This window comes from Carcharhinus amblyrhynchos, chromosome 7 (genome assembly GCF_965287045.1).
Source record: "Carcharhinus amblyrhynchos chromosome 7, sCarAmb.v2.hapA, whole genome shotgun sequence".
Classification (NCBI taxonomy): Eukaryota; Metazoa; Chordata; class Chondrichthyes; order Carcharhiniformes; family Carcharhinidae; genus Carcharhinus; species Carcharhinus amblyrhynchos.
The window spans coordinates 52,801,958-52,817,685 of NC_137330.1; the positions used below are offsets into that span (position 1 = coordinate 52,801,958).

At 40.3% G+C, this 15,728-nt stretch overlaps 1 protein-coding gene across 1 annotated transcript in view; it reads left to right on the forward strand.

Moving 5' to 3' along the window:
* LOC145344940 (exostosin-1-like) overlaps positions 1-15,728 on the forward strand; it is a 571,757-nt gene that overhangs the window by 539,222 nt on the left and 16,807 nt on the right. The gene's annotated exons all lie outside the window — the stretch shown is intronic.

The window sequence follows — 15,728 nt, forward strand, 5'->3', positions numbered from 1 at the left end:
GAGCTATATCTAATTTTTTCTTGAAATCAGACATTTTGACCTTAACTACTTTCTGTGGTAGTGAATTCCACACCTTCACTATGCTCTGGGTGAAGAAATTTCTCTTCACTTCAACTCTAAAGGTCAGAACATAAACCCTACACAGTCACTCAAGGCCAGAATTGAACCCAGGTACCTGGCACTGTGAGGCATCAGTGCTGACCACTGTGCCACCATGCTAATATATATAACAAAACCGTCATAAACATACAGAATCATGACATGAAAATTAGGAAGCTTTTATTTTTGAAAAAAATTAATAAACTGGAAGCCAACAACAGCTTATAAAACAACCTTTATATGCACTTTAAAATGAGGAAGATAGAATATATTCTAGAATAAATAGAGCACTAAATAAAGTTTTAAATGGTTTTGGTATCTGTTCTCCCATGACCATTTTTACAAAACCACTGTACCCACTCCAAACCCACACAAAGTCATTCTATCACATCTAGAGCCAGAAGAACATTACTTTACCCCATCCAGATCTAAACAAAGATGATCTTTCATCTCAAGACCCAGTTCACCCCATTCAAGTCCCATGTTTCTACACAGACACTTTGGCCTTTACATTCAGTCCTTTCTCCTACTGTGACCCATTAAGATGGTAATCTTCTTCCATTGACTCTTGTTCAAACTCATGCTTTTCCTTCCTTCCCCTGCTGGTCATTGTGTTTTTACAGTGGTCCGACAGCAGGAGAAGCCCCAAAGAAAATCCCAGCAAAGAGGCCTTTAAATGGAAGGCATAGAAAATACAATGCAACACCGTTGGGAAAGAAATGTCAATCAATGCATAGAACAATAAATGAGATCAAATAGGATATCGATCTTTACTTCACTCATGAGAAGAAATCAACTTAGTTCGCTAGTGCCTACGGCATTTGCGAGTTATGCTTTCAGTCAGACACATGAAGTAAAAATCAATATCATACTAACCATAATTTATTATCTTCAATTTTATATCTACAAAATTTGTTTTTCACTTTAACAGTTAAGTTTAAGAGTTTAACATCTGTTACAATTTTTAAAAATGAAAATATTTCCATATTTCCAGAGCCCAGTCTATTCAAATGTAAGAAAAATAGATTTGACTCCCAATTGAATTGTGATACTGGGATGCTAATTCTAGTAGCTATGCTATGTATGTTGGCCCTGTTCTATTTCTAGCCAATGAAAAGGAAGAAGAGTGCAGAATTTATCCTGATGGCCCTGGCCAATTATTTATCCCTCAAACAACTTCACAGATACAGATTATCTGGCCACTATCATATTACTGTTTATGGGAGCTGTGTGTGTACATATTAGGTGTCACATTTTGTACATTACAACAGTCAATACCCTTCAGACATCCTGTGGGCATGAAAGATGCTATATAAATGCAACACTTTTTTAATTTTTCAAGGTTAGGTCTCCAGGATGTCGATCTGATCGGGAGGTTTGGTAATGCTGTTGATTGTCAAGGAGGATGGTTATAATATTTGCTGATGATTATTGCCTGATGTTGTGATATTACTTCCCACTTATCAGGCCAAGCCCAAGCCTGAATATTGTCTAGGTATTACTGCATGTTGGCATGTACTGCTTCATTATTAACAAATGGCAGATGGAGCTGAACACTGTGCATTAACCAGGGAACAAACACGCTTCTGATCTTATGGTAGAGGGAAGGGCATTGGTGAAGCAACTGAAAATCGTTGGGCTCAGAGTGCTGCCTTGAGAAATTCTGATGTGGAGATACCGGCATTGGACTGGGGTGGGCACAGTAAAAAGTCTTACAACACCAGGTTAAAGCCCAACAGGTTTATTTGGTATCACGAGCTTTCAGAATGCTGCTCCTTCATCAGGTGAGTGGAGACTCTTGCAGTGCTGTCCTAGACCTGGATTGACTTCTGATCTTCTGGCTTCTGCTGTTGCTTTTTGCGCTTCTCAAGGTGAAGGGTCACAGATAGTTCATCCAATGTCATTTAGAAACGGAGCTCCCTCCAATCTGCCCCAACTACTTGTTTCTATATGGATCATGTGAATAGCACCCCCCATTACACTGTTGTGATATCTTTTACAATTCCCCAAACCTACTATCGTTAGCCTTGAAAATTGAAAAGTCGTGGAACTGTAGGGGGTGAGGCCCTTAAAACAATTACTATTACTAAAGAGGTAGTGCTTGGTAGGCTAATGGGAACTAAAGGTAGACAAGTCCCCGGGCCCGGATGGAATGCATCCCAGGGTTCTGAAAGACATGGCAGAAGTAATAGCAGATGCGTTAGTTGTAATTTATCAAAATTCGCTGGACTCTGGGGAGGTGCCAGCTCATTGGAAAAAGGCTAATGTGATGCCACTGTTTAAAAAAGGAGGTAGACAAAAGGCGGGTAACTACAAGCCGGTTATCCATCATTAAAGAAGAAATAGCAGGACACCTGGAAAAGAATGGTTCAATCAAGCAGACGCAGCATGGATTCATGAAGGGAAAGTCGTGTTTGACGAAGTTACTGGATTTTTATGAAGATGTAAGATGTGCAGTTGACAGAGGGGAACCGGTGGATGTGGTGTTTTTAGATTTCCAGAAGGCGTTCGATAAGGTCCCTCACAAAAGGTTACTGCAAAAGATTAAGGTACACGGAGTTGGGAGTAAAGTGTTAGCGTGGATTGAGGATTGGCTATCTAACAGGAAGCAGAGTTGGAATAAATGGATGCTTTTCTGGTTGGCAGTTGGTAACTAGTGGCGTGCTGCAAGGATCGGTGCTGGGGCCTCAACTGTTTACCACATACGTAGATGATCTGGAAGAGGGGACCAAGTGTAGGGTAACAAAGTTTGCTGATGACACAAAGATGAGTGGGAAAGCGAATTGCATGGAGTACACGGAAAGTCTGCAGAGAGATTTAGATAGGCTAAGTGAGTGGGCAAGGATCTGGCAGATGGAGTATAACATTGGCAAATGTGAGGTTATCTACATTGGAAGGAATATTAGTAAAATGGGCTATTATTTAAATGGTGAAAAATTACAACATGCTACTGTGCAGAGGGACCTGGGGGTCCTTGTACATGAATCGCAAAAAGTCAGTTTGCAGATGCAGCAGATGATCAAGAAGGCAAATGGAATGTAGGCCTTTATCATGAGGGGGATGGAGTATAAAAGCAGGGAGGTTTTGCTGTGACTGTACAAGGCACTGGTGAGGCCGCAACTAGAGTACTGTGTGCAATTTTGGTCCCCTTATTTGCGAAAGGATATACTGGCCTTGAAGGGAGTGCAGAGAAGGTTCACCAGGTTGATACCAGAGATGAGGGGGTTAGCTAATGAGGAGAGATTGAGTAGATTGGACCTGTACTCGTTGGAGTTTAGAAGGTTGAAGGGAGATCTTATAGAGACATACAAGATAATGAAGGGACTAGTCAGGGTAGAGGCAGAGAGATTATTTCCACTTAGAAAGGAAACAAGAACTAGAAGGCACAGCCTCAAAATAAGGGGGAGTCAATTTAGAACAGAGTTGAGGAGGAACTTCTTCTCTCGGAGAGTAGTGAATCTTCCGAATTCTCTGCCCATTGAAGCAGTGGAGGCTATCTCGTTAAATGTGTTTAAGTCACAGGTAGATAGATTTCTGACCAATAAAGGAATTAAGGGTTATGGGGAGCAGGCGGGTAAGTGGAACTGAACCACTATCAGATCAGCCATGATCTCATTGAATGGCGGGGCAGGCTCGAGGGACTAGGTGGCCTACTCCTGCTCCTATTTCTTATGTTCTTATGAATGACCAACAGTTAGGGATAGTTTTATGATAATGCCAATGCTCAGAGTTGAACCCAGACCACCAAAACCTATTTCAGTTAGAATCCTTAGGGAATTTCATCCCATCAATATGGGTCAGATTTGAATCTAGGGCCACAATTTTATACTTCACCTCACTGAATATTTAGGTGGGCAGGGGGAACATGAAGCTTCCCCTTGCCCCTTGCCCCAATTGAGGCCCTTAAGTGGTCAATTAATGGACATTTAAGGGGTATTTCCAATCTTCAGGTTGGCAGATGGATGACAACTCATGAGGGGAAACCTGAAAATGCAGGTTAATCTTGGGTGACCCCTTCTGACTGAGAGCACCCTCCCTCTAAGGCTCAATGACCTCCCAACCCCCCTCCACTCTCCCCATGAGAACCCCCTTGCAATCAGTCAGGCCTTCATGACGCTCCCCACCCTGGGACCCTTGGCTATGTCATTCAGTATTCTGCTTGTTTGGGTAATGACTTCACTGCACATTGAATAAATATTTTATTGACATTTATAGTGACCACGTGGTATTAACACAATTTATTTTCCATGCATGATGGGCAATAAAACAAAAAGCAAATAACGAGCATAATTTAGAAGCACAGGAAATCTGACTGAGCATCTGCTTTTCCTAATTGTTAATAGTTGGATCAAGAATTTCATTACTAAAGTAATTGCACTTTACTGTGGTGAGAACAGCTGATTGAATCTGAATGTAAATCAGATTGCGCCTAAAATCAGCAGAGATCTTTAAATCACTAAGTATGAGTTAAGTACTTATTGAAATGTTTGAAATAGTTGATGGCCTAGTATTTTATAATACACTTTTGTAATTGCCTTTTCTGGTGTTGGACAAAGAGTTGTCCAGTGTGGACAACTGTTGGAGATGAGCTTGGACCATAGAAATGGTGGGGGCTGTTTTTCCTGAATCTCATTCAACTATTTTCACAATGGAATTAATTTTCATCTTTAACATATATTTGATGAACCAATCAAAAAGCCCATCTGATGTCACCAGTGAGAGATGAAAACTATTTTGGTAGTTGGACCTCTTTTGCTCTTGGGGAGTTGTCCCCAAGTTTCCAACACTGGAAAGCAGCTTGCTGATAAGACAGGAAATCAGTGGGGAAACCACAACATGTGCATTCAGACCTAGCAAACCGAGTGGTCAAATCAGAGGGTGACAATAAAGTGCTTCAGGACATTGACAGAGAGAGCAGTGGGAGGAATTAAGGCTATCTGGAAGATTGCAACTGTATAAACTTTTAATATTGCCAATTGACATTGGCCATTTTACAACTGTACCATCCATGAGCAGACTTTGCACGCAATTTGAATAGATTATTAAAGCTGGCTGCTTAAATCAATACTCTTTAAGAAATGACAAAGGTGGGAAGCTTTTTATTTTAACATTTTTGTCTCACTGCTGCTCCCAAATCAATTGAAAAATGGAATGTTGGAAAGATCAAGGTAGGCAGAGTCTGTAGGAATACTGAGAGTGATGTTCATAAGAAATGGGAGCAGGAATAGGCCATTTAGCCCATTAATCTAATTGTGGCTTTAACTCCACTTTCCTGCTTGCCTGTCATAACCCTTGATTCCTTTGTCAATCAAAAATCTGTCTAACTCAACCTTGGATATAACCAATCACCTGGCCCCCACTGCTCTCTGGGGAAGAGAATTCCAAGATCCAGCAACTCTGAGAAAATTTCCTCCTCATCCCTGTCTTAAGTGTAGACAGTATTACGGTTGATAAAGAGGATGTGCTGGAAATTCTTGAGGGGCTGAAAATAGATAAGTCCCCTGGTCCGGATGGGATCTACCCTAGGATTCTCTGGGAGGCTAGAGAGGTGATTGCAGAGCCTCTGGCTCTGATCTTCAGGTCGTCATTGGTCTCTGGTGTAGTCCCGGAGGATTGGAGGATAGCGAATGTTGTCCCATTGTTTAAGAAGGGGAACAGAGACTTTGCCGGGAATTATAGACCGGTGAGTCTTACTTCTGTTGTGGGCAAGGTTTTAGAAAAAATTATTAGGGATAGGATTTATAGTTATTTGGAGTGTAATGAATTGATTAGAAATAGTCAGCATGGTTTTGTAGCAGGTAGGTCGTGCCTTACTAACCTTATTGAGTTTTTTGAGAAGGTGACCAAAGAGGTGGATGGGGGTAAGGCAGTTGACGTGGTATACATGGATTTTAGTAAGGCGTTCGATAAGGTTCACCATGGTAGGCTTCTGCAGAAAATGCAGATGTATGGGATTGTGGGTAATCTAGGAAGTTGGATCAGGAATTGGCTATCAGATAGGAGACAGAGGGTGGTGGTGGATGGTAAATATTCATCATGGAGTGCAGTTACGAGTGGTGTGCCTCAGGGATCTGTTTTGGGGCCACTGTTGTTTGTAATTTTTATTAATGATCTGGATGAGGGTATAGTTGGGTGGATTAGTAAATTTGCTGATGACACCAAAGTTGGAGGTGTGGTAGATTGTGAGGAAGGGTGTCATAGTCTGCAGGGAGACTTAGATAGGTTGCAGAGCTGGGCCGAGAGGTGGCGGATGGAATTTAATGCGGAGAAGTGTGAGGTAATTCACTTTGGTAGGAGCAACAGATGTGTCGAGTATAGGGCTAACGGGAGGACTTTGAATAGTGTGGATGAACAGAGGGATCTAGGTGTGTGTGTACATAGATCCCTGAAAGTTGGGAATCAAGTAGATAAGGTTGTCAAGAAGGCGTACGGTGTCTTGGCGTTTATTGGTAGGGGGATTGAATTTAGGAGTCGCAGTGTAATGTTGCAACTGTACACTACTCTAGTGCGGCCGCACTTGGAGTACTGTGTGCAGTTCTGGTCCCCGCATTACAAGAAGGATGTGGAGGCGTTGGAGAGGGTGCAGAGGAGGTTTACTAGGATGTTGCCTGGTATGGTGGGGAGGTCCTATGAGGAGAGACTGAGGGATCTAGGGTTGTTTTCGTTGGAAAGAAGGCGGCTAAGAGGGGATCTTATTGAAACATATAAGATGATTAGAGGTTTAGATAGGGTGGATAGTGATAGCCTTTTTCCTCGGATGGAGAAAGCTAGCACGAGGGGGCATGGCTTTAAATTAAGGGGGGGTAGCTACAGGACGGATGTCAGGGGTAGGTTCTTTACCCAGCGGGTGGTGAGGGATTGGAATGCCCTGCCTGCTGCAGTTGTAAATGCGTCTAGTTTGGGGGCGTTTAAGAGATCTCTGGATAGGTTTATGGACGAAAAGGGATTGGTATAGGCTAGTGGGTCATTGTTTTTGTAACTGGTCGGCGCAACATCGTGGGCCGAAGGGCCTGTTCTGCGCTGTAATGTTCTATGTTCTATGTTCTATGTTCTATGTACTCCTTATTTTTAGCTTGTGCCCCCAAGTTCCAGACTCCCCCACAAGGGGAAACACCCTATTTGTATCCTACCTTCATCCACCCTGTAAAGTTCCTTTAGAATCTTGTATGTTTCAGTGAGATCGCCTCTCACTCTTCTGAACTTTAAAATAAGCCTAACCTGTTCAATCATTCCTCATAAGACAATCCTTTCATCTCAGGAATGAGACAAGTGAATCTTCTCTGAACTGCTTCCAATGCAATCATATGCCTTAAGTAAGGAGACCAATACTATATATAGTACTCCAGATGTGTCTCAGTAAGGCTCTGTATAGTTTCAGCAACTCATCCCGACCTCTGTATTTCATTGCCCTTGCAATAAGGTGAGAAGCCTTTATAATAACTGGCTCTCTGTTAAGAAAACAAATAAACTTCAAAATAATTACTCTGTTATTGAAGGAGCACCATCTTCAGGCAGAAAGATAGATTTATTTCTATTTCAACAGGTAAGAGCAGAATAGACATGTATCATCTTCATTGTGACATTACATACAAATAAAACAATAATGCAGTTTCAATTTTAGTTACATCTTGGAATTGCAAGATAAATAGAAACACGTTCCCAAAATCTTTAGCATGAGGATATTATCTCTTGAAATGAGTCTAACTTGTCCTTGAATTATTTTAACATTTGCAGTGCATAACAGAACCAGGAGCTGCATCATCTCTAACTTAGAGGACAGTGTTACATACAGAAAGAGAGAAAGAGCACAGAAAGCTGACAGAGATAAATTATATTGGGTCACAAGCCATGGGATACTTTTGTCATCCAATACTTCGCAAAACTCTGACAAATGATCTACTACATTTAGTTAACGGGTCAACTTGTTAGTATCTGTTGAGCAGAAAGGGTGGTGTCTGTGGTTTCTCTAATCATTCATTAGGCTGTCATTTCACTTTTTTTTCTCAGCCCCAGATCAATTTCCAGATCTACCTAAATTGATCACTTTGTAAAACACAGCAGTGACCAAAAGTGTATTCTGGCATTCTTGCTGAAGTTTTGTTGGAATTTATTATGTTCCCCTACTCACAATGCAGCACTCCTTTCTACCAGATGACAAGGACTGTAAGTGACTAAACACATGTGGACAACATTCAAGGCACACCCATTGGTAACCCTGATGCTGAAGTTTGAGGAGGCTAAGGGAGGCATCATCTTATATTCTCCTCAGGCACTTATATCACTGGGACCACATCTTAGGTGCATTGAGAGCTACTACAAAATGCAGCACAGGCTGTTCCATTCTAGGAATTGTCGGACTTTCATTGTAAATTGTCCATCACAACTCACTTGTCATTATCTTCAAAATCTAGGCCAAGTTTGACATTGGGTGCCACTAAGGTCCCTGGAACACACCAGTCTTCTGTTATTCCAGATATAAGGAAATAATTTACACTCTTAAAGTGCTTTCCATGTCCCAGTGGATTTTATTTCTGAGTTACTCCATGTAGGAAAATGCACAGATACTTTGCACTGAGCAAGTTTCCACAAATAGAAAATGAATAAGTGACCAGATAATGTTTCGTAAGCACCTCGAATGAACCCCCTTAGGAGGTCCCCTGCCTTACCTGACACCAACCAACACAGATAAGGCTAATGAGCTTCCTGTGTGGTGTATACCTCCTCCTCACTGTGGGTAAGATACTGATGGACTACGGCCCTTAAGTGATTATTAATTGATCACTTAAACGCTTCAATAGGCAGAAGGATGGGTGGGTTGCGCAATGCCTTCTCTGTTCATCATTACATTTCAGACAAGGGAGAGGCAGGCGGGTAAGCAGTAGAAAGGGTACCACTGAAATTTATGTGAACCCTCCATCCTCAAAACTGCCAGTGTTGCATGCATTAAAAGTCATCTCATAATCCTTTAGCTTGGTTGCCGAGCGTTACAGACTGAACCAAGTTGACACATAACTGTACTATATATTCTCCATCTCTTTGAAAGGCAGATAAATACGATGCTAACTAACTATATGTTCCCAACTACTGTATAAAGTAATGGTTATGAGAAAGCATTAAGCATAGAAGTTAAATTAGCAGAGTAATAATAGCGTCATGTTAATTTAACTTTTACCAGTGCATTAAACTGTTTCCTGAGTCTGCTGAATTTTTTGATTAACTGTTTGCGTAGGTGTATTCCTTTATTCTCATCCTGTTCGGTCTCACTGCAGTGATCTGGAAATATCGTTCAGTCAGTTGAACTGCTTGTATTTATCACAGCCCTAACAAATCAGCTGTAAGTGCAAAGCTGTCAATCAGATCAGCTTCAAAGATACAACAAAGTATCTCCAACATTGCAGAATCTGATTGGCTTGAGGTTTCAAGCAGGGCTCATGTAGCTCCTCATCCACCAGCAAAATCAACATTAAGATTGCAGACTGTTCCATTCCCTTTTTTGGGGATGTTTCAAAGTTTAAAACTTTAATTTGGAAATTTCACTCTTGATTTTCATGGATTTTTATGGCTGGAATATTGGAAGTGCCGCAACCCTCCATGTCCAGTTCCCCTATATTCCCTCCTGTTAAAGAAAGGCCTTTATGTTTTATCGTCTTAAATAAGATGGATCTCTGTTCCTTCACACGATGTAGGTACAGACATGGACCGCACACAGGCATAAGACTTTTTTCTTTGTACCTGTATGGTAAAACATGTGGCTCCCCAAATATTGCATTGGGGCTTCATTTTAAAAGAAGCCAATATGGTCTCAGAGATTATTTGCAGCCCTCAGGTAGGTGGGTTCAGGTGTTGGGTCTGCATTCAGACCATGGGCCAGAGAACATGTAAATCAAAGTGGGTGATCAGAGGTTGACAGCGAGTGGCCAAAATGGAGCAGAGTCCACAGGGACCAACTGGGAGTCAGCAAAGAAAGCAGTAGGGTTGGATCAAGGGGTCAGACCAGGAGCTGGAATGATCAAATATCAGTGCCAGCAGCAGTTTCGATGGATCAAAAGCAGCAGCAGTCAGTTCCTTGTATGTAGAGTCTGGAAGGGCATCCCTCCTCTCACAGCTCCAGGTTCATTTAGATGAGTTGGCTTTGTGATTAGCAGGCTATGCCTCCTAGGCCAAATTTTCCTGAGTGCAGTCAGCAATGATATTTGGGTCAATCTTGAAGCAGGGATTAGACCCCTTTTTTACATGTGCAATTAAACCTCTTTTTTACATATTCAAAGGGATTAATATCTCCTTCAAGCATGGGTAAAGGACATATGTCAGGCTTTACATTTCCTGCTCATGATATTGGGGGTTAAGGAGGCCAATTAGAATCTGAAATGGACAGTGCCACAACACATTTATAGGCCATATTGTTTAATTCCAGTGAATTCCACAAAATGTTCCTACAAGATTTAAGATAACTATTAACCATAGCATAATTATGTAGCCATTTCCTAGACATTCAGTGATAGATCCAGATTTTAATGGCTTTTAAAGTTAAAGAGGGAATAATGAATAATTTCAGTGTGGATCTCAGCAAGTGAACATGGACTGATAGACAAATAATTGTGCAGATTTAAAAAAACAATACTTCCAAGATGCTTCCAAGAGTTATATGCAGGATTATATCTTGTGTATTGATGTTGTATTTTTATATAACAGGGTTATTTTTCAAAGTCTGTAATGCTTGTTTATGTTTCATAACAATATCAATAAAGAGTTGAGATGAATCTGTTGGGTTATGAGAAAAGTGAGGTTGCTTGAGGGAGGCCTTCAAAAAAAAACGGGTTTCTCTGTTGTTCAGGTCAAATTATATGCTGAACAACATCTTTCTGAATATTGCTGTTTTTTCACCTTTTGTTTTTTGCCTGACCTGAGTGTTTAATTGCATCCTCAGAGGCCATCTTCGCAGTTATTCAAAACCCATAGGAAAAAAGAAATGATTTATGACAGAAAGTACAAATATCTTCTTACATTTTAAAAAAGCTTGAGCAATTTAATCAACTATTATAAGCCATGTTTTGAATTACCAGCAAATCAACAAATAAAGCACCAAGGCCATATGAAATTTTTCATTAAGAGGCATAATTCCTGCCAGTGAAATGTGAAGCTTTGAACTGCTTGTTTATGGCAAGATGGTTCTGTGCAGATTATATTTTGATGTCATTGAAAGTTCATACTCAAAATGTTCTAGTAACTCTGCACAATAAATCACATAGATTGCTTGATGCACTTTGCTATTCGCATTATTAAGGGCTATATTTTTCTCCTGTTCACTAATATTAGGCAAGAAGTAAAGGTAAAGAAGTTTGGAGCACTGATAAAATTAAATGAACAGAAAAATATTTTTATGTCATTTATACAGAAACATATGAACCAGGAGCAGGAATAGGCCATTTGGCCCCTTGAGTCTGCTCTACTATTCAATAAATTCATGATTGATCTAATTTTAACCTCAGATCTACATTCCTGACTACCTCCAATAATCTTTCCCCACCTTGCTTATCAAGAATCTATCTCTGTCTGTCTTAAAAGATATTTAAAAACTCTGCCTCAGTTGCATTTTGAGGAAGAAAACTGCAAAGTCCCATAACTCTCTCATAGAGAAACATTGTCTTCATCTTCATCTTAAATGTGGGAGCTCTTATTATTAAACAGTGGCTCCAGTTCTAGATTCACCCATGAGAGGAAACATCCTTTCCACCTCCATCCTGTTAAGTCTAATCAGGATTTTATATATTTCAATTAAGTCACCTCTTACTCTTCTAAATTCGAGCAGGTACAAACCTAGCCTGTCCAACCTTTCATCATAATACATCCTGTCCATCCCAGGTATTCATCTACTAAACCTTCTCTGAACTGCATCCAATGCATTTAAATAAGGAGACCGGTACTGTACACAGCACTCCAGATGTGGTCTCACCGATGCCTTGTATAACTGAAGCATAAGTTACTCTTGTGTTCAGTTCTTCTTGCAGTAAACAATAATATTCTATTCGCTTTGCTAATTACTTGCTGCACCTGCATTCTAATCTTTTAAGATTCATGCAGTAGAGCAGTCAGATCCCACTGCATCTCAGAGCTCTGCCCTCTCTCACCATTTTTCTTTTTTATTCATGTTGACAAAATGGATAATCTTATATTTTTCCATATTATATTCCATTTGCCAGATCTTTGCCCACTCACCCAACCTATCTATCTCCTCTTGTAGCCTCCATTTATCCTCTTTCCGATCTATCTTTGTGTCATCAGCAAATTTAGTAACCACACTATTGGCCCCTTCATCCAAATTATTCATATAAATTGTAAGGAGCTGAGGTCCCAGCACTGATCCCAATGGCACACCACTCCCGCCAACCAGAGAAAGTTTCATATGTGCCTACGCTTTCGTTCCTGTTAGCTAGCCAATCTTCTATCCATGCCAATATGTTACCCCCTACACCATGAGGTTTTATTTTCCACAATAATCTTTGATAAGGCACCATATCAAATATCTTCTGCAAATCTAAGTATAATGCATCCACCTCTTTCAATAGCACATATTTCTTCTTCAAAGAACTTAAATGAATTTGTTAAACATGAGTTCCCTTTCACAAAACTATGTTGAATCTGCCTGATTATCTTGATTTTTATCTAAATACTTTGCTATAACATCTTTAATAATAGCTTCCAGCATTTTCCTTATGACAGATGTTAAGCTAACAGGCTTGTATCTTCTTGTTTTCAGTCACCTTCCCCTTTTGAATAAAGGAAGTACATTTGCATTTTCCATTCTAATAGAACCTTCCCTGAATCTAGTAAATTTTGGAAAATTAGTATCAATGCATCAACTATCTCACTAGCCACTTGGTTTAACATTCCAGAGTGAAATCCATCAGGATCCGAGAACTTTTCAACCCGCAACTTCAGCAATTTGCTGAGTATCACTTCCCTGGTGATTGTCATTTTATTGAGTTCCTCCCTCCCTTCCACTTCCTGATTTATCATTATTCCTGAAATGTTACTTGTATTCTCTGTAGTGAAGTATGATGCAATTCATCTAGGTTCTTCTTATTTTTCATTATTAACGCCCCAGATTCACTATGTTAACTCTTTTATTTTTCCAACATCTATCGAAATCTTTACTATCTTTATATTTCTAGCCATCTTTCTCTCGTACTCTAATTTTTCCTCCTTATTAATCATTTGGTCATTTTTTACTATCCCCTTAAATGTCTGCCACAGCATCTCTATCAGCCTATCCCTTAACCTAAATTGTCTGTTCCTTTTGCTGGGTCTGCTTTCATGCCCTCATAATTGCCTTTAATTAAATATAAATCTTAGGCCCACCCTTCTGAACCTCAAACTGAATGTAAAATTCAACCATATTAGGGTCACTGCTACCTAGATGTGCCTTCACAATGAGGTCATTAATTAATCTTTTCTCATTGCACAATACCCGATCAAGTATAGCCTGCACCCTGGTTGCCTCCAGAATGTGATTATCTAGGGAATTACCCCGAAAACATTCTAGAAATTTGTCATCCATGCTACCTTTGCCCATCTGATTATTTTAGTTGATATGTAAATTAAAATCCTCATGATAATTGCAGTACTTTTCTGACAAGCTCCCATTATTTCTTCTTTGATATCCTGTCCTACCATATGATTGCTGTTGAAGGGCCTGTACACCACTCCCACATGTGACTTTGTGCCTTTATCATTCTTCATCTTTCCCCAAAACGCTTCTATACCCTGGTTTCTTAAATTTAGTTCATCCCTCTCTATTGTGCTAATGCCTATCTTAATTAACAGAACCTCCCCTCCTTCTTAGCTTCTATCCTTACTAAAAATTGCATCCCTTCAATATTCAAGTCTCAATCTATGTCGCCCTGCAGCCATGTCTCTGTAATGGCTATCAGATCGTACTCATTAATCTCTATTTGCGCTATCAGTTCATCTGTTTTGTTTATAATGCTATTTGCAATCAGATACAGAGCCTTATGTTTCGTCCTGATATTATTTTTGTAACTTCGAGCTTTATCTATTGATTTACACTTAGATTTGTACTCCATGTTCCTTCCTGTCATGGTCTGTTTATCGTTTCCCATATTAATACCTTCCTCTCTTCCCTTGTCACTACTCTTTGAAATAGCACATCTGCCCACATTTGATCCACGCTTCTATTATTTAGTTCAAAACCTTCTCTACTTCCCTAGTTATGCAATTTAAATGTACTTACAATACCAATAGACCATTGTAGAATGATGTGCGGTTAAAGATAAATGAACGGTTATATATACTTAAACACATTCAATCTTACAGGGAGATAAACATTTGAAATAAAATCAATTAGCATTATTTGCATGTATTCTAAGACTGTCAGTAAGGGTTCCTAATTTAATCAGAAAAGAAAATAAATAGTTTTTTTGGGCTAAGACGTGGAGATTAAACTGCTACTAAAATTGTCCAATGTGGAACTAACCATGCAAGAGTAGTTATGGAGAAATCGTCACTTGGACTAACTATTGGAGGGTATAAATTAACTTTAACAAAGGTCAGCACATTTAGAGAGCAAGAGAGAAAGTAGGGGGAGAAATGAGATGCCTGTGACTATGTATGGTAGCGGTCTATAGTCACCTAGTTATCAAAGGTGGAACCTTCCAAAATTGTGTTAGTTTCTGACTGAAAACTGGTGTGTTGTCCTCCAGCTATACAGCTGTGCTTTCACTCAGTGCACAGAGGATCTTGGGGCATAGTTTGTGCCGTCTCTCTGGCATGGTGGGGCCTAATAGAGCTATAGCAAGGCTTGCCCCGCAGAGTTGGGTACTGTCTTTATAGAGTGCCCCATTGTGCAGTACAAATAAATGATCTCCCCCAGACACACAAAAACCGACAAGTATTGGGGCAAACCCCAACCAAAAGCATTGGGATGACCCTCCCCTTCTTGGGACCAAGGCACTCCGTCATCCCAATGACATTGGTACATGCCCCCCACCCCCACTCCCCCCCACCACTCCAGCCTCCCAACCACACAATATGGGAAGCCCCCCAATTGGGCTCCCAAGAGGTTGGCACTGCCAGGATTCCAGGGGCATGTCACTCACCACCTGAGGGCTATATTTACCTATGAGCCCCCAGCGTAGTGATCACACAGCTAATATATATTAATCATAGTTGCGCCCTTCCTGGGCACGAACCTGACAGTGGCATCAAGGGGGTGGATCATGGACTAAAATCTCGGCAGCACAATTCCCATATTTAGCCTCTTGTGAGATTTAGCGGCCATTACAGCTAGCACAAACGCTAAATCATGGCCCAAATTTCACTTACACCTTCAAAATTCAACTTAACCAAGACTTCAACAATAGCCAGTAAATGTACCTCTGTCATTCTAATTGAAGAATCTATTTCTCGGCATTGTTGGAAGTTATGACTTTTTATTGCAGTCTCATAACTTGGTATGACCTGGCTAATTGGAGTTGTGATAATAATCAGAATGTTCACACAACGATATTGATTTACTGTTGGAAGATTGAATAAAACCTTTTGGGCAGGATCTGAACATCAATAGATATGCCTTCCTCTATTTACTAATGTGAGTTCTTTTTTAAAAAGCC